The sequence below is a fragment of the Maylandia zebra genome, linkage group LG20 (genome assembly GCF_041146795.1).
Source record: "Maylandia zebra isolate NMK-2024a linkage group LG20, Mzebra_GT3a, whole genome shotgun sequence".
Classification (NCBI taxonomy): domain Eukaryota; kingdom Metazoa; phylum Chordata; class Actinopteri; order Cichliformes; family Cichlidae; genus Maylandia; species Maylandia zebra.
The window spans coordinates 36136688-36162358 of record NC_135186.1 but is presented as its reverse complement, the minus strand read 5'-3'; positions in this window follow the sequence as shown (position 1 = coordinate 36162358).

Below are 25671 nucleotides of genomic sequence, written 5' to 3'. Positions count from 1 at the left end.
TTCAGTCCAGTTCTTCAGCTCATAAACAAACTGGTAGTGATGTTTAACATCTGAGGCGACGGCACACAGGCCTGCAAACACAGTAAATAAATGAGTTTAGCTTCAATGCATTTCTGTGTAATCTATTCTGTTGGCAGAAAATTTGTGTCAAGAGTAAATATAACGCACTAATGCATCATCTTTTTCATTTTTGTGAAGAAAAACAATGAAAGTTGAAGTCCCTTAGAGTTACAGTAATAATCTTCATCACAAGGATCACACTTAAATATGATGATGGAAACGTAATAATTCAGACTTGCCTGATGCCGCTATGATGAACAGAGCTTTGTCCATTCTTGTATGTTCCCTGCTTTCTCCTTTGGTCCGACTGTTGTGACATGACTTCTCATCTTCATCTTCATGCAAAATGAATATGCAAGTTACTTCCAAGGAGGCGATGGATGCATGTGTGTGTGCAGAAGTCAATTCAAAACAAGTCAAATCAGTTTTCCTTACAGTCAATCGTTTGCATGAGGGCGTCCTAGCTAATTAGGACATAAAGGAAACCTACTTACACCCCATCTAGAAAAACATGGAAGGAACAGAAGTAATAAGATTCACAGATATTTTATATACACTTTTATACCACTTCATGAAAAAGGTAAAGCCCTCAAATCACACAAGCACGAATATCATGAGATGGGCCGGCTCAAAACTGTGTTAAGGGTTCAAATATCGAGGAGGGATACAGGAGGGATTCAAAATCACGTGTGGGGAGATGAACGGTCACACACTCAGCGTCGATCTCCGCCCAATAATACACAAGCAGTTGTTTTTATAGCATCAGGGTATTATTGATGGTGCCCCCTCATGCGTCAAAGCAGATACAATACATGCATAACTTCCAAAACCACAAATGTTCTGGTAACGACTTTTGACACAGTTTGAGAAGAACATTTTCTTCACCTCCAAGCCAGGTGCGTCCAGCTCATATACCAATATAAACAAACAAAAGACAATAATGAATAACCTGGTTATTCAAATAGCCTCATCCAGACAGCTCCTCAAAATAACCACCAAAAAATGCACACTTTACAGAGGAAACAAAGACATTTCAGAAGTACACTTCCTGACTTATTCTGAGTCATCTGTTACCAAGAAAACTCAAACGCAGCAGGTTGCTTGAATACCCTCAGGCCTTTATTCAGGCCTGTTTCTAGATTATATGTGATATATGTATTGTAAGCATGTATGCAATCCTTCCATAGCTCTAGGCCACTTTGCTCAATAGATCGGCTGGACATCGCGCCGGATGAAGCTTCTGACCATCAATTAACTGACCGAGCTTCAACTCTTTAACCCTTTAAGACCTACCATAGAACCAAGTCCATCAGAGCTTATATTATATTTTTACCTGCTGTGGAGCCATTTTTGGGAGCATTTGAAGTTGCTATACATCAATACAACCATTACAGCCTAAATTTTAATAATATGTCTGCATTAAGTGCATAGTCATTACATAAATTGCAAAAAAGTGCAATAAACTACAAAAGAATTTAAAATCGTTTTTTTTAACATATATTTCTAGTTAGAGAAATTTAAGAGGCTTATCCCTCAAAACTGTAAATACAAAAAAGTTGCACAAAATATTTTCCCACCACTTCATAGTTTTATTTTTGAAATACACCAATTATTATACACTGCAGGAAAAACGAAAATAAATATTATAGTGCAAATTTGCAAAAAAGCCGCATATGCATCAAAATAAACTATTTCCAGCTGTGCATTATGAGTCCTAAGCATCCCAGAAACGACACAGAAAGTCATAAAGTCAAAGATAACTTTTAAAAACACCAGTATAGGCTCATGAGGCCCTGATGGTAAAAAACTACATTTCTGCGAAAATGACATCACTTCCGGTTTTCGGGCAGGTAATGGCGGACATGCGATAGTTCATGCTGATGTCTATTCCAACATAGGAAGTGTTACAAACAGCTGATCGGCAAAGCGTGTTTCTGGAATATTATGTTTTTGTTGCTGCAAGTGCTTTTTATGCAGTTTTTGCAAAGCTGTATGTGGAAGGAAACTGTGACCGAGGACAAGCTGATGGCATGAGATGTAATTACAGCTCCTCCGGTTTCATATGGAAAAAAAATTATTGTGCTAGCTTACGTGGTTGCAGTGCTACTGGGATTTAAAAATAGTTATGCAAAACGGAGCGTGCCCGCTCTGATTGGTTTTAAAGGGTTAAAAGCACCAAAATGCAATGTGTATAAAATGATTACAGTTGCTCCTGCAATGAAAGATTATTATGTGATTATGCTAACACCTGAAATACAGACTTTAATGTAATATCAACAGCTCCAATAAATGCTTTAATGCAATGATTGTTATGTGGTTCTAATGCAATAATAATGACTTAATGCAAGGTTAATTAATGCAATGATAATACAGATAACAAGTAACAGTGAAATAATTTGTTTTATCCCACAACTGGAAGGTCCATGTCTGTAGGTTCAGCTGTGTCTCCCTCCTGTGTTTTGTTTCCCTTTGTGTATATAAGTGTGTCTTCTGTCGGGATGAGAATATTATTTTACTGTTACTATTCATAACCATTATTATTACTGTTGCATCACTTATGATTTATCATTTCATTAGAGCATTTATTGAAACTGTTGATGTTACATTAAAGTCTGTATTTCAGGTGTGAGCATAATTACATAACAATCTTTCATTGCAGGTCCAACCGTAATCATGTTATGCACATATTGCATTTTTGTGCTAATTAAAGAGTTGAAGGTCGGTCAAGTTAATTAATGGTTTGCTCCTCAAAGTACAGCTATTGAAAGGATTGCACGCATGCTTACAGTACAATTTACCACATATTATACATGCTGTCCAAAGATGGAATAAAGGCCTGTGTGCCCTGTGGTATTGAAGTTTGCCTGGTAACAGATGACGCAGAGGGAGGTCATGCACTAAGGTTAAAACACAGACATACAGTCTGCCTGAATACACATACACAAATAAGTGAAGTGCAGTAAGTGATATAACAGGAAGCATCTGGCGGGTGGCGGAGGAACAGAGGAAGGAACTGTTCTTTTTTTAGAATATGTCCTTGGCAGAATTACTGGAACATGCATGTGTTTTTTATCTGCGTTGACGCATATTACTCGTCATCAACTATGTTATATATATGACACCCCATTTATTGTTCGGAGGAGATCGAGGCTGATGTTTTGCAGAGCTCATCTTCCCACATATATGTGTTTTAATAAAATCATTGTTTTGACGCACAATGGACCTTCAGACATATGTCTCTTTCCTCAAATACGAATCAGGACACTTCTCTCAGTGCTTGTTGTTGGTTCATCTGCTTTTCATGCCCTGTGTTTCATGTTTTCTTGTTTGTTTTGTTAGTTATCCCAGTTCAGGGGTCCGTTCTTCGTACCTCGCTTACTACATCCAAGATCAAATGACACATCCAAGATCAAATCATCGCGCTAACTTTGAGCTCGCTATTCCAGTTCTTCAAACACACCTGTTGTTGACGATTAGTACAGCTGGATGAAGTAATGTGAGATCACTGGGTGGCTTAACAGGGGCTACGCATCGAAAGTAGAAACATTGATCGGCAACCCTTTGATTGGTCGGCGAAAATGTCGAAGGAGCGCGCTCAGTATTTTTCTGCAGCAGAGGAAGAACTCTTGATTGAGGGATTTCAGGAGTTTCAGAGTTTAATTAAAACGCAAGGGAACACTGCAAAGGCTGCAGAAGCAAGGAGAGAGGGCTGGCAGGAAGTTGCTGACAAATTAAACTCGTAAGTAATTTAATAATAGAAATAATAATGGATTGGATTTATATAGCGCTTTTAAAGGCACCCAAAGCGCTTTACAATACCACTATTCATTCACTCCCACATTCACACACTGGTGGAGGCAGCTACGGTTGTAGCCACAGCTGCCCTGGGGCAGACTGACAGAGGCGAGGCTGCCATATCGCACCATCGGCCCCTCTGGCCAACACCAGTAGGCGGTAGGGTAAATTTATTATATTACACTATATTATATTATATTATATTACATTATATCCTCTTTCACATTAGAGCCACGACAGGACCCACTAGAACATGGGAACAAGTAAAAGTGGAATATAAGAATATTCTACAGAATGGTAATATTTATCACTTATATTGCTTTTAGTCTCTTGAAAAGAGACCCTGAAATAATCTGTTTGTTTATAACAGCAACCAAGAAAAGGGCAGAGCAAAAAAAGACAGGTGGTGGTTGATAGGTTTGTAGCCTGAACTTATTCGCTGGAACGTTTAAGACAATACAATTACACAACAAAGAAACACGAAGTAGGCAAAGTTCTTCAGCCGTTCCTTCGCTTGACCCCAGTTGCTCTCGTCCATTCTCCCGTAACACTGCTCTTTTATTGAGGTTACATGAATATGCATAGGTTCATTAACATATGACGTCTACATACACACAAAGAGTACCTTGCCTGTGTGTGTGTGTGTGTGTGTGTGTGTGTGTGTGTGTGTGTGTGTGTGTGTGTGTATGTGAGGTCAAGATGTGACCCTGTGAAGACTCTCCAAAGCTGGTGCCAGGAGTCTAGCGGGTCCATCTGAACAAAGGGCTCTTATACTTAAAGAGATGTACGTGTGTTTGCTATACCATATATCAATAAGAGAAGATACGACCTCTCCTAGGAGGTGTGTGATCTATACCAGAACATTCTGTAGAGGAGTGAACGCACTCCCCTCTTCATGCTACACAGAGTTGTTACAGACCTCCTAGGATGAGACATTCTTTCAATCTACAAATGATTATATACTTCTAAGCATATATGAGTAAATATTTCTAAGCATAAATGACAATCAACAATACAAAACCTAACATTCCCCCTTTTGACAATTATGCTAGAAAAGTTCCCAGTTATGAATACCTCATGTCTGACAGTTTCAATACAAACCTTTTTATACTCAGCATATGTCAAATCACCCTAGATTACTGAAAAAGTACACAGTTTAACAAATGTGTTTGCAGTTATCCCATTCCTCATTGATCTCATCCAATGGCAAACTGCATCCTACGAGCAAACAAATGAATTGTTAATGGTCAAAAGAGAAATTAACATTTTCAAAAACATCCCAGCTCTGCGGTGATCACTCATCATCTGTGCAGAGTGGTTTGAGTTCTGCAGGGCGTCATGAATGTCTCTTCCAGTTGTTTCCATCACTGTCCATAGGACCAGAGTTCAAATGTATGTAGAATAAACATTCAAACATACCAGTTGGTTTTGTTGTTTGTCAACATGGGTCTCAGCTATCTCCAAAGCTGCAGACCTCTCAGCACTCTAGTTTTATGGCCTCTACCAACCCCCATCACCTCACTTCAGGCCTTCGTCCTGCGAGGGGGATATTTATGAATCCTCCATTGTCCATGCTCTGCAGAAAAACCTCTCTGTGAAAAGGGTGCTGGATTCAGTTATCTTACTGCTGTTGTGATCCCAGCAGCCTTCAGAGTGTCATCGTATGCACAGTATAGTGGCACAGCATTAGGTGATGTTCATAGGAAACTGCTGTCATCACCACCATAGCTTCTGGTTCCTGTGCTTTTCACAGAATCATGATGCCATCCTCGAACTCCCTCTGCGCTGTCGATGGAGCTTGGCACGCTCCCCTCATCCTTCAGGTGTCCGTCTGTTGTCCACAATCTCCTCTGTTGGTCTCTGGAAATCCCCTTTGGCACAGCTCTCATTCCAATGCAGTTTCATGGTCCTTGCTGTGGCTCCAAAGTCTGGTCTCATGATGGGCCCCAACCAGCTCGACCTTTGACCTCAACCACTGCCTGGGCTGTCAGCTATGCCTGGAATGGTTCTTGCTTCTCACTGGGCCTCTTAAGATTTCTCAGGAGATCCCTTTCAGCAATACTCTGACTGCTGCACCTGTATTTCCTTGCTAGGAGGAAAAACTTCCATTTGGAGAGCATGTCAACAATCATCAAACCACATTTTTTAGTTCAGTGAACTTCACTTATAGGCCATCAAAGCCTCATCTGAACACGGATGTACGACTTGCATAGGTTTAATACCTGTAAATAAACGGTTAATCATAGAAAACATTATTTCATGTTAATCCTGGACCCCTCCTCTTGACTCATGGACACTCCCACGAGTCAACCCATCAAACCTGGATCCCTGTCCTAAAGAAAAAGGTTAGCTAGATCATGTCCCAGGCAACATCAGGGCATCTCCGCTGGAGTAGCTCCGTAACCCTGCAATAAAAGATGTTAGCGTGTTTTGCATATTAAGTTTGCTTAACACCTGGCTCTCCCAGGAGCCTGCATACACACCATCGTGGCCTGGAAAGCAAAATCTGGAAGTGAAATCAAACTTCACACTTGTAAATAATTGTATCATAAAAGTAATAAAGCATTCAACATCAGCAAGACAAGTGTCATGTGCAGGTTTTCCCAAATCAGTAAACTACAACTATTACCCTAATTTGCCTCAGACATGGATCATCCCATGTGCTCAGTTAACATTAATGTAATCGGTGACTGCCCTTAAGCAAAGTCACTCCACTCATATATTACTATGGGCTCAAAAGTGGCCAGCAAATGAGCCCATATTAAACTATCCCATAAACACTGCATCTCTTATTTGTTTTTCCTCATGTCACTTGTCCGCTTCTGCTGAATCCTCTACATGCATTCTTAGAAAAACAAACATTAGCAATACACATTGACTGTGGTCAGACGCAGGTCGACAGGTTCCAGAGGTGCCATAAAAAGACCATAAAGTTAGCCATCCATTGCTGTGGAAAGAAGTGACACTAGTTTTCAACACAGGAAATTTCTCACATGTTATTCACATCATCAAAGTAACCTTCACATTTTCCCAACAACACAGTGTAACAGCACCACCACTCATGACCTGGAAACACAGTTTCTTCACATATAAACCCAGAAATCCTGTAGTAGGAAAAAACATCAACCAGTTGTCCTGGTATAAATCACGTGATCAAACCACATGAAGAACTGTAATGCTGTAGAAAAGAAAATGCAAATGTTAGCGCTGCGCAGGTGTATACACACTTTCTCACAGTTTCCTCTGTGAGCAACACAAGGTAGTGAATAACACCCCTGGTAGATGCACAGACACAGAAAGTGGCACTTAAAAGGTTAAATCATCACGCAACCTCGAATGTTGCTGTCATCTTTCTGCTCCTGTAAAAGGAAATACACATAGATTCATCTGCACCTTTGTCAGGTGGGGGTTAACTCCGCACAGTCGTGTTACATCAGTAAAGTCTTGTCAGCTTTTGTCAGCTTTTACCAGTCAGTCAGTCAGTTTTTTTCTTTCTTTCACTCATTCATTCATACATTCATTCTTTCTTTCTTTGCTGATAGTGGAACCTATCGTCGCATTTAGTTTCCACTCTCAGCAAAATGACGTCATTTCAAAAAGAAAAAGAACTTTAGCTCAGAATACATCGCTGAATCCTTTTTGGACAGGAACTTACTTTCTAATTGTCCCAAATAAGTGGCTTTCTCCAGAGCCCATTTTAATGTGGAGAAACTCGTAACAATTTCCTCGACGACGTGTCGTACAGCACTTTCTGTTCTAATCGTGCAGATCTGCTCAAACGACAGAGATTATCGAACAAAACTTTCAGTGCACTGTGAAAGTATCAAAATAAAAAAGCCTTGTTAAGTCATGACACAAGCTCCTCATCTCAGGAGGGTAAATCATACCATTAGCATGGTTTATCATACCATCATACTAATTGGCAGGCTCAACTTCACAACAAAAGGAAAAATTTTCAGCTAGATTCACTCCAAACCAACCATCAGCTGCACAACACACAACATAACCCTAATGTCCTATTAGCTATGAGTTTAATCCCCAGGTCTGTGCTCTTCACTCATTTAGGCCACAGATTTTATTCAGTTTTCCTTTTTCCCTTCATCCTAAAACATGTGACATGGTGTCATGAACTTCACAAAGGAAGTTTGTTCTGACGTATCCAGAATTGTGTATCTAGGTACAGGATTCACTCGCACATCAAAATAGGGCTTCGGAGTTGACGTCACGCCGCAATGCATTGTGGGAGCGCGGCGGCATTTTCGGGGTCTACGAATCAAATCAAACACACTGTGTTGGAACGACGATTACAAGATGCTTAAAAGCAGCTTAAAAGAGAATGGACTGTATAGAGACCGATTGCGTCCAGAGGCGAAGCGGCGGTACTTGCAGAAAATAGCGTGCATTGGAAATGTGGACCCGTATAAAATACGGCCGTGGAGTAGAAACCCTGAAGACCAACCGCTATTGACGTAGCCTGATATATTTCATACCTTATCTGTGGAGTCAGCGCGTACAAGTCATCATTCAATCAAAGGTAAGTCAGCTCGAGTACAGCGAGTGAAATGCGTTTGATTTCCCTGCAAACATTCAGATTACTGCAGCATAAATTCATTCATGAGGGGAAATTACAGTGAGAACATGTGGAGACTGTTAGGTGGATAACATAGTGAGTTCAGTGCATTGATGAGACACTGTCCTGAAGGATTTAGTTATTCTCTATGGTTAAAGAAATTGCAATGATTTATTAATGTTTATTATAAATAATTCTAATTATACATCTTGCTTCCATATTTGTATCTTGTGTCACTGAAAATACATTTTATTTTAATTTTATACTTTGATTAATGACCTGCAGAATCTCCTTAACATATTAAGTGATTCATAATTGTCACTTTATGCTTTCTCCATCTCTAAAGTGATGACATCCTTGCATTACATACTTTAGGTTCATTTTCTGCAGGCAGGTTTCTGACAGAACAGACAGATTTAGACTATAACATGCAGCGTTCTATAGATGGACACATAAAGAAATGAAAAATGACATGTATGTGCTAACTTTCTTGACACTTTGTTACATTTATGATAAAGTAGATTAAACACATTTGTGTCGGCCTTGGCTCATAGTTCTTGTCTTTAAATGAACTTTGTCTGTGTGTGTTTCAGGTGCTGCACTCTAAGACTGAATGAACCAGCATTGCAGCCATGGGTCACTGTGAGCATCACAGGGAAGGTTGAAGCCGCCCGCTGCACCTGTATGGCCGGAGTCACGGAGACCTGCACCCACGTCGCTGCTCTTCTGTCTAAAGTAGACGGAACAGTGTTGATCCGTGGCACAAGGACTGTTACAGATGAACCTGCATACTGGGTTTTGCCTGGTAATAATACCAAGATACACCCAGAGGTTGGCCATAAGATAGACGACTTCTCTTCAGCTGCCCAAAAAAAGGCTCTTGATCAAAACATACACAGACCATCTGTAGTGACGGGTAAAAGGAGCCGTCCTCAAAAAAGAAAAACCCCACCTGCTACTGTGGAGGAGTTGTCACTGCTATAATGCCATCATGTTTTATCTAGGGGTCTAGATGTATGCCTGTAGTGCACTGCTGTGTAAATAATTTGCATTTACTGAATATGTACTGACTGAGTCCCGCTGTTCAAAAGTTGAATAAAGAAACTAAATTATTTTGCCTTTTTTTTTTTTATTAAAACCACTTTATAGAACATCACATCAGTAACAGTGTAGAATCCATGTCATTTACAGTTTACAAATGACAAAATGTTTACACCAAATCATGAGTGTTTACATGATATCACCCACTACTAACATTACTTTATTTACTGTATCTTTTGAAAAAATAACAGCACAAGACTTAAGAACATTTAACAGGAGCAGGTTTCATTCTTCTCTGGTTTTATTATCACACTGTTCACCAAACGCAGCAAACCTTCACCATCTTATCCAGAAGGGTCACCTCTTCATCCTCACATGGAAGAAGTAATCTGATTGGCATGGTGGTTTGTTTGAAGCAGGTCCCTCGTGTAGCGCTGGAAACCAGTCATGATGTTTCATCCATTTCATCGGCTGGTTTGCTGCAATAATGCCAAATAATTAGCAACTCTATAAATAGACGGTAGTTCTGCAAAATCACTCAGTAGGATGTTTGTTCTAATTTGCTATGAGCTCAGAGCGCATCGAAAATGAAACTAATAGGCTATAAAGAGTGATATGAACATATTTAGAACTTACCGGAATGAAACTGTCTGGAGCACCAACAGATATTTGGAGATGGAAGAGAACTGGAGCTCGTCTCACAGCTGCTATCCAGGCTGGACGCCTTCGTTTGGTAACATCGATACACGAGCTGCCTCATGTTGCTTCCAGGTTGGGAAAGCATAAAAAGACAATCCAACCTTATTCCCGTGCCGGTCGTAAGATCGAACATTGCAGCCGAGCACACAGCAAGTACGAACCATGGCTATGCTATCGCTCCTAGCTTAGACCCCCAAAATGGTGAATCGGGCCAAAATCCTTTCCACGCCCACCCCCGTGACATCACGCTCCGAAGCCCTATAGGAAACTCACTGTTTTAGAGTCTCCACTCAACACACAACAAACTCCAACACATCTCATTCACTCGTGCTAAAATTCAGTCACCTTTCCTTAATCTAAGAACGATCAACTAATTTGCATATCAGCTATTAACCCACTAAGTTGACAGGACAACAGAAATGCACGTTCAAAATGTTATCACAAAAATAGAATTTCCCTCATACAGTAAATTACTTGTGCTGCATCAATCAAGCAGCAAGCATTTCCCAATTTACTATATCAACGACTAAACTTATTGTCTGATCACTGGTTGGTCAAACCAGAATCTTTTTTTTTTTTCCACAAAAGTTAAACTGTTGTCCTGCAACCTAGAGAGTTAATTGTCAGCATTGGATAAATTCAGTATTTGATAACAAGTGTCTGTTAAATTCACACTATTTTAAACACTGATGAGAGATAACAAGCTAATTTTCATTGCATGTGTGTTTGTGTTATTAGGCAGGTTTAATCAATGTCTGTGGAGCTGCATCTCCAGCAGGGCATGTTCTTAAAGCTGCCTTTCCTACACACTTCTCTGCTATTATTTGACCATTTCTTAACTAATGTGCTATGAGTCCACTGGTCTTTGCGTCACACGAGGTGACTTGGACAAGATGATAAACAGACTCACATGCTTAAGATGTTGTCTAATCTTCATGAGCTCTCTTGTGTTTGTAAGTGTTAGTAGGGTTAATGCATGTTCTGCTTGTGTGTGTGATTTTGTATATGTTTCTTTTTTTGCAGTGTTTCAGACTCCTTCACAATTTTCCAACTTAAGCAGTCAGTTTTCTTTTCCCCAGGTTTGCTAACCCAAATTTTGATTTCCCACATTAAATAACAGCATTCCTCTGTGTTTCCACTTACTCTCACTCTGTTGTCCTCTCCCACTTTGACAGTCCAACAGCCGGCAGTTCTCCTTCAACTTTGTCCTGTGTTTCACTGTCTCTTCTTGCCATTTTACTGCAAGGTGGCAAATGTCAAACTCCAACAGTCTCCTCAGTTCTCCTCAAACGTTCTTTTCACATGCACAGTGAATTTGCAGCTTGTTGGACACACAGTGCCATTCATCCGATCAGGCAGGATGATGGGTTTGCTCTTCTTCTCCGATGCTGTTTGTCCACACTGCTGCTGCTTGCTGGGACTCTTTGCTCAGGACTTTGCTGCTGTCTCTTTATCTGCCATGTTATTGCTCTTTGGAGCTGCATTCCTTGTCTTCAGGGAGGAGTGAGAGCTTGCTTGTGAGGTTGAGAAACACATGGCGCTGTAAATAAGTCAGCCAGAAACTTGGCCTGCATGTTTCCAATGATGTTAAACTATAACTTTCTTCCGACCGCTGCATGTGGAAAATTGATTCAGGTCTGCTTTTCACCTGAAAGTGACAAACTAACAAACTAAGACATTTTCATTATTATCATCACTGCTTAATCAACACACATCTCTCTCTCTCTCTGTGTGTGTGTTTTTGTGAACAATCCTTTCTTAAAAGCAGAAAATGAAATTGTAGTTGTTTTTGGCTAATCAACACAAAACCTTTTTCCTATGTTTTTTTTTCATCTACAATACAAATTCTTTCTTCTTCACTCTTTTTTTCTTTCTTTACAATAGCTGGTGACCTGCAGAATCAGCGCTCTCACAATCAGAGGCAATTACTTTTACACAGCGCACAAAAACACTGTGACGTCAGACACATTCACACTCACTTTGTCAGTTGCATAAATAAATCATATGGCTGATGATATGTGCCATGGTGATCCATAGGCAGGATCACAAGTTTATTTAATTATTTTTAACTCAACAAAACAAATAAACAAAAACATGATGCTGATGCTATGAACACTCCACACACATGAGTCAAGATGCAGGAAAACTGCTCACGGAAACGCTGCACACGCCAGTTATCACAGTTATCATAGCTCTGTTTCCCTCTCTTTGAGTAGTCCTCAGACAGCTCTCGATCTGATAATGTGTAGCTTGCTCATCAGCTCAGAAGAGACCGCAACGCAACCTCACACAGTGGTTGTGTGCTTTGCCCATAGTGGCAAAGACTTGCACTTTCATATTCAATTCAGCTTCTCCATCACGTACTTTTAGATGTTTCATACAGGGTTCAGCATATTAGTTGTTTTCACAGGTGTGCTCTATATCTCAACAATGGCTCATAATAAGACGACAGTCTTTCACACAGGTCAAGTGCCTCTATGCACATCATTAGTTTAAATATTTGCCTCTATCACTTCACCTCATATGTCATTGTACTGAATTTGAGCAACCACAAGCTTAATGCAGATTACTTTTAGCAATTATCCACCTCAATTAAATCTATGGTCTGGCACACAGGCTGTTGTCGAACAGGGCAAGCTAAAGAATAAACATTTTGTGTCAGCAAGGGGTGGGGGAAAGCCATTCACCAGAGCATATCTTAAGTGCTGCTGATGTGGGCTGGCCTTCTCCACACGCTCTTCACAACAACAGCTGCTGACGTCACAGACCACGTGTTCTGCTCCGCACACACTCACACAACAACAACAACAACAACAACAACGACGGCAACAACGACAACAACACAAAATAGGCCTATCGTCCAGCACAGTCTGGACCCCGCGGAACTTCTCAACGTCCCACAAAGTGGCGGAGAACTCACCTCTCGCTGCACAAAGTAGCGAGGAACCTCTTGCTCCACAAAGTAGCAAGGAACCTCTTTCTCCACAAAGTAGCGAACTTCTCAATGCCCCACAAAGTGGCGGAGACTGCACAACCACACGGTTATAGAGTCGGGCTCTTTAAACTTACTCGGCGTTGCTTAGCGTGTAATATCAGCCTCGGATCCCGCCGATCGTCATTCATCAAGGAGAAAAGACAGACAGCTAATCCACAGGAACTTCCTGGCTGACGTCAGTCTGTCAACGTGTCCCTCCTCCCCTCGGTGAATGTCGATTCCAGGGAGCCGGCTCTCGAAGGACCAATTAATGATAGGTTTGTAGCCTGAACCTATTCGCTGGAACGTTGAAGACAATACAATTACACAACAAAGCAAGACACGAAGTAGGCAAAGTTCTTCAGGTTTCTTGTGCACGGGAGAGACCGGACAAACGCCGTTCCTTCGCTTGACCCCAGTTGCTCTCGTCCCTTCTCCCGTAACACTGCTCTTTTATTGAGGTTACATGAATATGCATAGGTTCATTAACATACACTGAACAAAAATATAAACGCAACACTTTTGTTTTTGCTCCCATTCCCCATGGGGTGGACATAGAGACCTAAAATTCATTCCAGATACACAATATAACCATCCCTCCCAAACAGTGGTCACAAATCAGTCCAAATGTGTGGTAGTGGGCACATCTGCTATATTGAGATAATCCATCCCACCTCACAGGTGTGCCACATCAGGATGCTGATCTGACATCATGAGTAGTGCACAGGTGTACCTCAGACTGCCCACAACAAAAGGCCACCCTGGAATGTGCAGTTTTTTGCGCTATTGGGGGTCTGGGGACCCAGAACCGGTCAGTATCTGGTTATTTATTAAGTATCTTAAGCAATTTTTAATTTTCAAAATGTCAGCATAGCAGAAATGTAAATCATTTTGTCTAAAGAATAAAACAAATAAAATAATAAAAAGAACAAAGAAAATCATAGTAAATGAAATAACAAGAGGAATAATCAAGAGAAAACAATAAAACTAAACTACAAAAAATAAAGGATAAAAACCTTATATTTAAAACGAAAACTACAAAAAATAAAAGGATAAAAAGAAAAGAATATAAACTTTATGTTGTACCTGTATAAACTACTAATGTGTTAATCAGTGCATGATCACTTGACAAGTCATTTTTAATCACCACGTCATTTATTAGCAGCTATTACAAGTTCTCCTCTAACAGAATTGCAACGGGATGCTGTTCTTCTTGAGGCACGGCAACATAAGCAGTCATTGTAGTTGTTATCATCTTTGAAATCATTACTCTTAGACATGGCGGTGTAGCTGCTCCAGATGTGTGGTCAGTGCATAAATGTCTCCTCGATCAGCTTGCAAACTCCTCCTTGTGATGCTGTTAGCAGGTCTAGAGTCAGTCTGTTCTGCAGCACCATCGTTCTGATGGCCTTCTGTTCTCCTGCTAAAGCCCGTCCCAGGGTCTTTGTCAAAGTTGATGTGTCGTAGCAGAGCATATCGGTTGATCTCCACATGATCCCGCACCTCGGCAGCTCCAATGCCGGGGATCAAGCTCTGTAAGAATTTCACTCCTCCTCAGATGCGAAACTCTGGTTCCTTTACTGCTTGGTGCCGTCCGTGCACATCCTGTCTGGTGCTGAGTCTTTGTTTGTAGTGGCATCCGGTAGATAGGTGAGTAGGCAGCTCCCCCACTGCCCGCGATCCATTGTTCATCACACATACTGGCAGTTGTGATGCGTTCAGTTTGTTCAGTAGAATTACATCAGGCAGTGGGTCTGAGACTTGGGGCCAGGTCAGTAGGTAGGTCTGTCCGGAACAGTGCACATTCGTGAGTGATGATGACCTCCAGGTTGCTTTTGCTGGGATGCTGTAGTTGGCCTTGGACCAAAGAGTACCGTAGCCTGGATGTGTTGCCAGGCCCAACAGGCACCAACTGCGATCTTCAGGTATGCTGTACGGCCACAGGCCAGACGTCTGTGAGGATAGGGGCATATGGGTACATGCATAGCAGTCAGTTTTGCTATTCAAGTGAGCTGTAGTGTTCATAAACTGCCACCAGAAATTAGTGGCGTATCCATGGGGAAACTCGGTGTACTTTCCTTTGTCATACAGTGTCTGCCTTTTCTTCATATAGCGTGACTTGTTGTCCCTCACGGAAGCAAAGATGAGGAACCCGGCCATGGTCAGGGCCGCTGCAGTTATTAAGAGCCACCACCTCATGACGACAGGACACACCCTCCTGTCGTGAGTAGACCCCCCGGCCAGGAAAGCTGACCCCTCCACCGGGCGAGATCACAACAATTGGGCGAGCCTGTGTCAGCTGTGTTTAGATGGCTTCACTTACTCGCCTGCAGTGACTCTGATGGATCCAGGATGGTCATTCTGCAATTTTGCAAGCGGTCGGTGTAGTGAGAAGAACTTGGTATGGTCCCTCCCACCTGGGTGTGCTCCAGTTTTTCCTTTGGAGCACCTTGATCAGAACCCAGTCACCGGGCTTTAATCTGCAAGACACTTGATAGACATCATTACATTCTTCGTTATTTACAATCATCTCTTTATTTTCCTACAACTTAGACATACATTTTGCTACTGAAATTTCATCTGCCTTTTTCACTGGGTAGATTTCTGGCCACTTTGAGAATACATCTATAACCACTAGGGCGTATTTTTACCCTTGGCATTCATTTAGCTCAATAAAGTCCATATGAATTGTGTGAAAAAGATAAGGTGGTGTGGGAAAACGGCCTCTTTTATATTATATTTTTGACACGTCATGCACGTTCTGACAAATTGTTTTGCTGAGGTTTCAAAATTTACAGTGTAGAATTTACAGTGTAGAAATGAGAGTTGACAATACTGGTCAGTCCCCCCGTTGACAAATGCGTACAGCCATGAGTCACTAATGCCGCCATCTTGTGGAGGAATTTTGGCAACACTGGCTTGCCATAACACATCATTAAGTCGTTTGTCAGAACTGCACCGTGTTTTAGCCATTTTGCCTGCTCGGCTGTGCTTGCTGTTTTTTGTTCATTTTTCAACACATCCAGTGGAATCTGATGTGTGTTTACTGCCATCAATGTGATGTTTGTCTTTTGTGCCGCCTGTTTTGCTGCTCTGTCAGCAAAGTTATTGCCTGTAGCAATGAAAGAGCCATCAGTTTTGTCTGCTGCACATTTACACAATGCGAGTTGTTGTGGTAGATTTATTACAGTCAGTAGACGTTGTGAAAGGCTGGCATGCTGAACTGGTTTTCCAGTTGATGTAATCATTCCACTGTTATGCCAGAGCTTTGCGAAATGATGCACAGCAGAGAAAACATACTGGCTGTCTGTATAAATGTTTATTTGTTTATCTTTGTTTATTTCACATGCACGAATAACAGCTATCAGCTCAGCGCTCTGTGCAGAATATGAAGAAGAAAGTGGTTTCGCTTCTATTATTCTACTATCTGTGGTTACTGCGTAACCTACACAATTTTGGCCTGTGCTGTAAGGTCAAATGCTGTTCTCCTAGCTTCCACACTTGCTGATCATAAGGTGGATCTGGGCCTGGAGGTTGTTTAAATGTCAGAATGTTGTGATACTCGGTCGGTTTCTGGAAAGTGGATGTGGCGGGTGTCATTTAGCATGCACTCAGGTGTAATACCAGAAAAGAATGGCATGACTGCTATCTTAAGTTCTGTCAGAGCGTCTCTACCTAGCAAATTTACTGGACACGACGGGTCATATATGCATTTAATAAAGCACCTGCGGCCACTTGCTGTATGTACTAGTTCTAAAGGGGCAGTTAATTGTTGTACAGTTGTGTGGCCTGAAGCTGACTTTACAACTAATTTGTCCTTTGAAAACTGTAAGTTCTTAAGTGGCTGCCTCAAAACTGTTTTGCGTTATTTCTCTGTGGCCTACTCCTACAATCTCGTGGGAAGTGACCTTCCTCTCCACGGTTCTAGCAGGCGTTGTCTCTATGTTATCTGCTGTTTCTGCGTGGCTGTCTGCAGCCTTGGTGTTTGTGACTTTGCTCGCCTCTCTGTTCCTGATAGCCACCTGCGAATTAGTGTTTTAGTCTGTTGTCAACACGTCAGCCTTATTTTTAAGTTACAGAATGCTTCTTCTTTTTTTGTCTTGGTTTGGGAGAATAGGTGCAACACTACATTTTCACTTAAGGCAGTTTTAAATAATTTCTAGTTTGTCAAACAATTCATGGATCTCACACATTTCAAACTTTCAAGTTAGGGTTGTTTCCCATTTATACATATATATATTTAACTTTGCATTGCTCACAGCTCATAGCTCACAGCTCTAAACCTAGGCATTTTTCAATCATATGCCTAATCACTATGTGTCACTGTTATTCTCAAGTATTGTCACAAGTTTGTTTAAATTCGTTTCCAAAACCAACAAAATAATCAAACAAAAACAAAAACATAAACGTGTCAGGACACAAAAGAAAAAAGAAAAAAAAAATGCTTTTAATAGCATGCAGCTTATAACATGGTAGACTAATGTGCCTGTGTTGGGAGTGGTTTTGTGTGTGTCACATTTTTGGTGAGCCAATGGCTGGAATGGGGTTGGACTAATTAGAGGCAGGTGTACTTGATTGCACTGATACACTGGTCTACTTATAGCCCACACTACAAACACTGCTGTGTCGTTTTGTCTCTCTGTGCAGGTATGTAATGTGATGAAATCAGATATGTTTGGGATGGATGGGTTTTGCGCTATGAATTTTATATTAAGTGTGTCGTTTTGTCTCTCTGTGCAGTCCAGGGCCTATTATATGCCACAGCCTAAAGGCAGCAGAGTTGCAGAGGCTTGAGTGACCACTGACTATATGCTTGCAGGGTGGTGGGTCTCCAAGGACAACTTCTAACCCTGTTAAAGGCAACATGTGGAGTGCAACTTGGCCGTGTGGCATAGCTGGCTCTGGCCTTGGGACTGTGTGTTTTTATACAATTCATAAGTGGGACACTGGACTGTTTTATCTTTTATCTCTTGATATATTTTTTGTCAATAAATTATCTTTTAGAATTTTATTGACTGTCATCTTTTTGCCCACGACTGAGACGGTTGGTCAGACCTAGAGTCTTTCTTTGGGTGTGTTACAGCAGCTTCTGCTCTAAAAGAAACAAATGAATAAAAAGAAAAGAAAATGTGTAACATGCTCATCAGCTTAGCAGTGTCTACATATTTAATTCAGCTTCTCAATCCTGTAGTTTTAGCTGTTGTCTACAGGGTTTTGCTTATTGGTTGTTATTATAGGTGTGCTCTATATCTCAGCAATGTGTCATTCTAGGATGATAGGTTTCAAGCTGGTCAAGTGCCTCTATGCACTTCATTAGTTTAGTTATTCTCTGTATTGTCTTCATCTCACATGTCATTACACTGAGTTTCAGCAAACCTTAAGCTTGATGCAGACTACTGCTTAACAATTATTCACCTCACATCATAACCGATTAAGGTGCCTCTTCATATTAATATTGTCATTGTTAATATTATCCTCTTTGTCTTATATAACAGCAATAGCATATTATAATATTTTATCAGTGTGTACCATTATACTACTACTGAGCCAATTTGATAGTTAGGATCATCTTATTCAGCAAACAGATAATTTAGAATTCATCCAATCTGCGGTCACATTTGTTCTCTCTGTTGCATGGCGGACCAGGCAGGTCTATTATAATGTATTATTTATATTTTATTTTGTATCCATCAAGGGCTTCAGATGACCTGCAGAATCACCATTTTCCCAAGGTGGAGACAGTTACCTTTTCACACACTGTCATTGGCTGAACAGTGACACAGCCTTAATATACTTTATTTATGTTATTAAAATATTTTCGTGTGAATTATTTGCTTTATATTCATTTTATACATTGTGGGCATGGTCATCATGCCAACTGTGCTTCATTGATAATATCACTTTACAGGTTGTTATCCTTGCTATTATTAATTTCAAATACTCTAAAGATCATTTCTACTGTAATTTTCCCTTTGTTTATCTTTATTTCGTACTTTTTATATTTATATCTACTCAGTGGGGTCTGTTTTCAACCCTTTTAAACTACTTCAAACTACTGTGATCTCTAGTTTTCACTTAATAAGGGATTATTATGTTCTTCCTGATATGGGTGTTGCTGCAGATGCGGCTGCAGGAATGAGTGATGGTTTACTAAAAAGATTGTGGGGACTGCACAGTGTCTCGTCTTCTGGTTTTACTAAACTGGCAGTTGAGTTCTGTTCTTCTGACTGTTTATATTTTGTTTTCTTAAATCTCTCAGTTTACAGACACTGTTTTTGTCCGGCGTCTGGACTTTTCTTTTCTCACCACTGCTCGTCAGCAGGAGTGAGTTTTAATTTCACTTGCTTGATTACCCATCTTATTTATGTATTTACTTATTTTTGTTTAAGTAATATATACACGATACAGCTGCTATCACCTTCGCTGGTATTAGAGACGAGAGTGGTTGCTCACACGCCCTTCTACTTTCGGACTATTTCCAAAAGCGGTGTGAACTTTACGAGACGGAACTCGACCGTTCTCTCAACTCACCAGCACGTCAGTGAACAGCAGTAAAAGAAAACACAGTAGGAGCAGCTCAGTCTCTTATTGGACCGTGAAAAAAACAGCTGCTCCGTTAATTAAAACAATACACACACACACACAGAGCGCGCGTGACCGGAAACCTTATGATAAGGGGAGCTCCCAGAGCTACTTACTCCCTAGACCCAGCTGGGGGAGCTACCCAGAGCTCCAAAGCTTCCAGTCGACGAGCTTCCAAAGCTTCCAGTCGACGAGCTACTTCCGCTATTTTAAATTCCCTGAATTCAAAATGCGCTTTTACGCAAGATTGTGTCAGTGTGTCTGTATCTACCTGGTCAGTGTCGCTGGGTCTGGTCCACCTCGATCGGGCCCCACCACCGTGGGTCGCTTTCTAAGACGTTGGCCAAGACCCGAATTTTAACGCTCTTGGTCTTTTATCACACACCTGGTGTGTGAGCTGTCGACAGGCGAACAACGTGGACTGGTCACGGAGATGGGACACGATGGAGGCGATCCGGCTCCGAAGGACCAAGAAATGTTGGGGGGAAACTCTGTTAAAGACCCAGGAGAAATAAAGACACAATGAGACAAAGTTACTTTCTTTATCAAACGTGTACACGGGTGAGCTGCGAACAACTCACAACGTGAACAGAGGCTTGGCACTTTTTTATAGGAAAGACAGTGAGAACAGGATAAGAAAATACAAAACAGATAAAATAAACAACTCCATATGTGGCGCTAGTCTCGTCAGCAGAGAGCTGTGAGAAAGCTGTGAGAGATAAAACAATCTAAAACAATATGTCCCAAAACAGTGTCTTTGCTGAGAAAGTCTAAAAGGATAATTCTAAACTAATCTAACCATAGACAAAGGGCATCTTTGTACATTTAAAAGAAGGTAAAGAAACACAGAATAATTTTTCCTGTATATCCGCAAATCAACCTCACCATATGCCTCTCCAATAGTGTGTGTGAGGAGGCGGGATGGAGGCCTGAGACTGTGTGTCGATTATAGGGGCCTCAATAAAAAGACCATTCCAGACAGACACCCTATTCCACGAATACAGGAAATCCTTGATGGACTTGGCGGTAATACGTGGTTTAGTGTGCTTGACCAAGGCAAAGCGTACTATCAAGGTGAAATCAGCGAAGACTTGAAAATATATACCACCTTCACAACACCCTGGGGGCTGTATGAATGGAATAGAATTCCATTTGGACTCACCAATGCGCCTTCAGCTTTCCAATGTAGTATGGAGGAAAGTTTAGAAGGCTTGAGGGACAAAATATGCACTCCATATTTAGATGATGTTTTAGTGTACAGTCAAACATTTGAGCAGCATATTGAAGATTTGAGATCAGTTCTCAAACGTCAGCAGGCTTGGGGCGTAAAACTAAGACCTGATAAATGTGACTTGTTTAAAAATGAGGACGGTTACAAAATGGATGAAAAAGAGGTACAAGCAGGACGAGCTTTGAAGGACAACCCACCGACAAACATTAAAGAGCTGAGAAAGCTTTTAGGATACTACCGAAGCTATGCACAAGATTTTTCAAGACATGCAATGTGCCTATATGATTTACTCTCAGTTGACCACACCCAAACACCAGCGTGGTCAGCCAAGGCGGGGCATGCTGCACCCACCCAAAAAAATCATATGGAGTGACAGCCACCCAAAAAGCACTAGACTATTTGGTGGATGTTTTGACTAATCCACCCGTGATGGTTTATCTCAAGTTTGAGGAACCCTTCATTCTGCACATCGATGCATCAGAAGAAGGCCCTGGTGCAGTTTTGTACCAGAGGCAGGACAGTAAATTAAGAGTAATTGGATATGGATCAAGAACATTAACACAGGCTGAGAAGAACTACAGGTGGCACTCAGGGAAACTGGAATTTTTGGCACTAAAATGGGCGGCGACTGAGCGCTTTAGAGACTATTTGTTATATGTTTCCTCAGTGACAGTATACAGTGACAACAACCCTTTAACCCAGGGGTGGGCAATCTCAGTCCACGAGGGCCGGTGTCCCTGCAGGTTTTAGATGTGTCCTCGAACCAACACAGCTGCTTTAAATGGCTAAATTAGCTCAACATGTCCTGAAGTTCTCCAGAGGCCTGGTAACGAACTAATCATGTGATTCAGGTGTGTTGACCCAAGGTGAGATCTAAAACCCGCAGGGACACCGGCCCTCGTGGACTGAGATTGCCCACCCCTGCTTTAACCTATGTTTTAGGCACAGGTAAACTGAATGCGACAGGACACAGATGGGTTTCCGAGCTGGCTGATTTTAACATAACACTGAAATACAGACCTGGAAAAAGTAACGTGGATGCAGACTTTTTGTCCAGAACACCTTCTAGTATGAACTCATACATGTCAGAATGTACTGAGCTGTGTTCGCCTGAAGTGTTAAGCGCAGTACTGAATGCCATTGAAACACAGGAAGAACAACAACTGGATTGGATATCAGCTATAACGTGCAATCCAGAAGTAAATAAGATACTTAGAGAAACTCAGCCAGATGTGAGAATCACAACACAGGAGCTATTACAAGCTCAAAAGCAGGACTCTGCCGTAGCTTATGTTCTCAACTTAAAGAGCACAGGTGCAAGCTTTGACAAAACATCAGCGACCAAATATCCTAAAGTAAAACAGCTACTACATGAGTGGAAAAAGCTGTTTATTTCAGATGATGGGTTGCTGATACGAAAGATTGTGACTTATACTCAGATTGTGATTCCAGAATCGAACAAAGAACTGGTGTACAAACACCTTCACTGCGAAATGGGTCACTTGGAGGTGGACCGTGTGATGAATTTGGCAAGGAGTAGGTTTTATTGGCTGAATATGTACAAAGATATTGAGTTTTTCATCACACGTGTGCAAATGTAATATTCAGAAAAAAAACCTACAGTTCAGCGTAGCGCCTCCATGTGTCACATGCCGGCTACTGCACCCCTTGAAATGGTTTCAATAGACTATGTCCATCTCGAAAAGAGCAGGGGAGGGTATGAGTATATTTTAGTGTTACAGGACAACTTCACCAAGTTTGCTCAAGTCTACTCTACACACAACAAATCTGGCAAAACAGCAGCAGATAAAATTTTTAATGACTTTTCCTTGAAATTTGGTTTTCCTGGTAAATTACATCATGATCAAGGCAGAGAAAAAGTGATTTGATTTGATTTTTGAGAATTTGAAAACCATTTATTCAAACAGCTGCAGAAGTACACAGGAGCTAATTCAAAGACTACACCCTACCACCCACAGGGAAACCCAGTGGAAAGGTTTAATCGCACCGTGCTGTGAATGCTGCGGACCCTGGATGAGGAAAAGAAAGAAAACTGGAGTGACTATGTAAACAAAGTTGTGCATGCCGATAATTGCACAACTAGTGACAGGATACTCGCCCTTTTATTTACTCTTTGGTAGACATCCACGTCTCCCTATTGATGTAATTTTTGGACTGAGTGAGACAAACAAATGCAAATCAGGATAATGATGAGCCGGCCCATCTCATAATATTCGTGCTGTCAGCTTTAATCTAGTTAAAATGACGCTAACGCCATAACCGCACCAATGTGCAAATCTCCGTTAGCAAGTTCGCCCCGTGCGTGGGGCTGACCGGCTTTTGTGAAGAATGCGCCACCTTTACAGCCTCAATCAGCTTCTAATTCTGCTTCTACTGCATCAAACACTCAGTGGCTGTCTGTAAAGTGTGTTACGATTTCAAAATTGGGGATGGAGACAAGAGAAAAAAACCACAATAACAACACTGGTCCGGCCGGGTTAAGTCAAACGATGATTTTAATAGTCACACGCGTGGGAGATGGACACTGTATGCAGACAGCCTCAGATCTCAAAATGGTGGAGCATTGATCAAACTCTTATAGCCTCTGGTGCCTCCACCTTATCATAAAAGCCTAAACATTCACATGCTTTCTCTCACACGGCGCCTAAGCTACGACCTTGGCTCCCCGTTTATCTGCTCCTGCTGAGATGGGGCAGAAAACTCCAGCATATTCTGTTCTCTTCTAATCAGACAAATAAGGCGATGACTTTCTGCAAACAGTATTTCTTATAACTCAGCAGTATAATGCATCATAAAACAATATCATTCATCCACAATAAATCAGCAGTCTAATGTAATGCAAATCAGTTTAACAGATGCAATAGTTATCAGCTTCTTCTAATTCAGGAGAATAATGCAAACTAAAACTACATAATAATTCACAATCTTTAATTAGGGGTATAACATGGCATAAAATAATATTATAGTCTAACAAGTGCAACAGCGAAAAACCGCATGTATTAAAATTACAGTGAACTGTCACCAAATACCCAGCAAACGTCTTGTGTTTTAAATGTTAACAGGTAAGAATAAAACTATGTAAAACTATGCAAAGACATCATAATTAGATTTTTGTTTTGTTTGGATGATGATATTCACACAAAGCATAGAATAATATGATAATATGGCACAATAGCACTTGAAAGGTCAAAGGCGAAAGCAACATTTCTTGAACTATTTTCACACGATGCTCTTCTTCTTCGTTTCCTCGTCCTTGTGGAAGACCGATCCATCTGACTGCTTCCTCCAGCTCAGTTTGACGTCTCCCTGTACTCCCTGCTCCTTCAGCTTCTGTTGGATCTGACACACACAAATACTTAACATTACTCAGACAATAATATACACTAAATTCTTCAGAATCTATTTTTAAGAGAAGATATTTAAATTTGCAGTAATATTTCACAAGAGAGTTGATGACTAATAATAATGTCTAATAAAACTACAAAAGCACATGAGATTGGTCCAAATATTGGAAATGAAATATATAAAAAGTTATTATAATGTGTGATAAAAATAAAACAATCCCAGGTGTAAATGTGGCGCAGCTACTCTTAAAGGAGGACTATTTGAACACCTTGTGCTTTTCAGACTCTGGTTACTATTTTTTGATCGCTCTTTGCAAGCGTCGTACTGACCACGTGTACTTTTATATCTTCAGTGGATCTTAAACTTGTGCACAGAGCAAGCACTCGTGGATTAAATCGAACCTCATTTTCATAACCAGGACTACAACAAGCTACAAACCAGAGGCCAAACGGGATCATGGTCCTAAGCTGAGGCATTTGGCTTGAACACTGTGGGCTGATGATTTTCACAGTACTCGAAGGATTGCTCCCCACAGCTTCATCTGCCAGGATGAAACAGACTGACACTCATGGCTCTTACATATAACTGAGAACTCAAAACCTGACTCAGCCTAAGGTACATGAGCTGAAGGAGGTGTCTGTGCAAACAAGCATGACAAAACATTTTGTGTAGACAACTTTAATACACAGATGAAATCATCTCTAATAGTCAGTGTTTTGAATATTGAAGAAAAATGTATTTATATGCTGTAATAAAGCACTTGTTTAGTGATCAAGTAGAAGTAATACGCTGCTTTAAGTTTGATTTGAGAAAAATTCTTGTTTCTATATTGTTGTGAAGCAGATACAGTCGACTGGCAGTTTCAGTGACACATCACGAGGACAGACCCAGAAGTAGTGAGAGTCTTAAGTTGTTCACACAGTCGTGCAACTGAATCCAGCCAGATTGTTAGGTCCACATTCAGTGTTGTGATAAAGCTGCAATTCAGTGAGAGCTTCAATTTTTAAATACATGCACACATACACAGATGTATGTGTGCATGTATAATCTCTCTCTCATGTATATTAATAAATAAACATGACTTGCCTGGTTCAGCGTGGCTTCCATCACATCAGGGTGGGTCAGATCCAGACCGGAGTTTATCAGGTTCACTTTCACCGCTTCCTTGTAAACAGGTGCTTTTAAAATAAGAACAAATTGTTACATCCTTCATCAGCTCTATCTTTCACTTGCATTTTCATATTCTGCTTTTAAATACATAATTTACTTGCAATTAAACACTTATGAGTGCCAAAATCTCAGATTAACCTTCCTGGTGTGTTGTTTGCTGTTTTAATTTTATATATAAGCGAC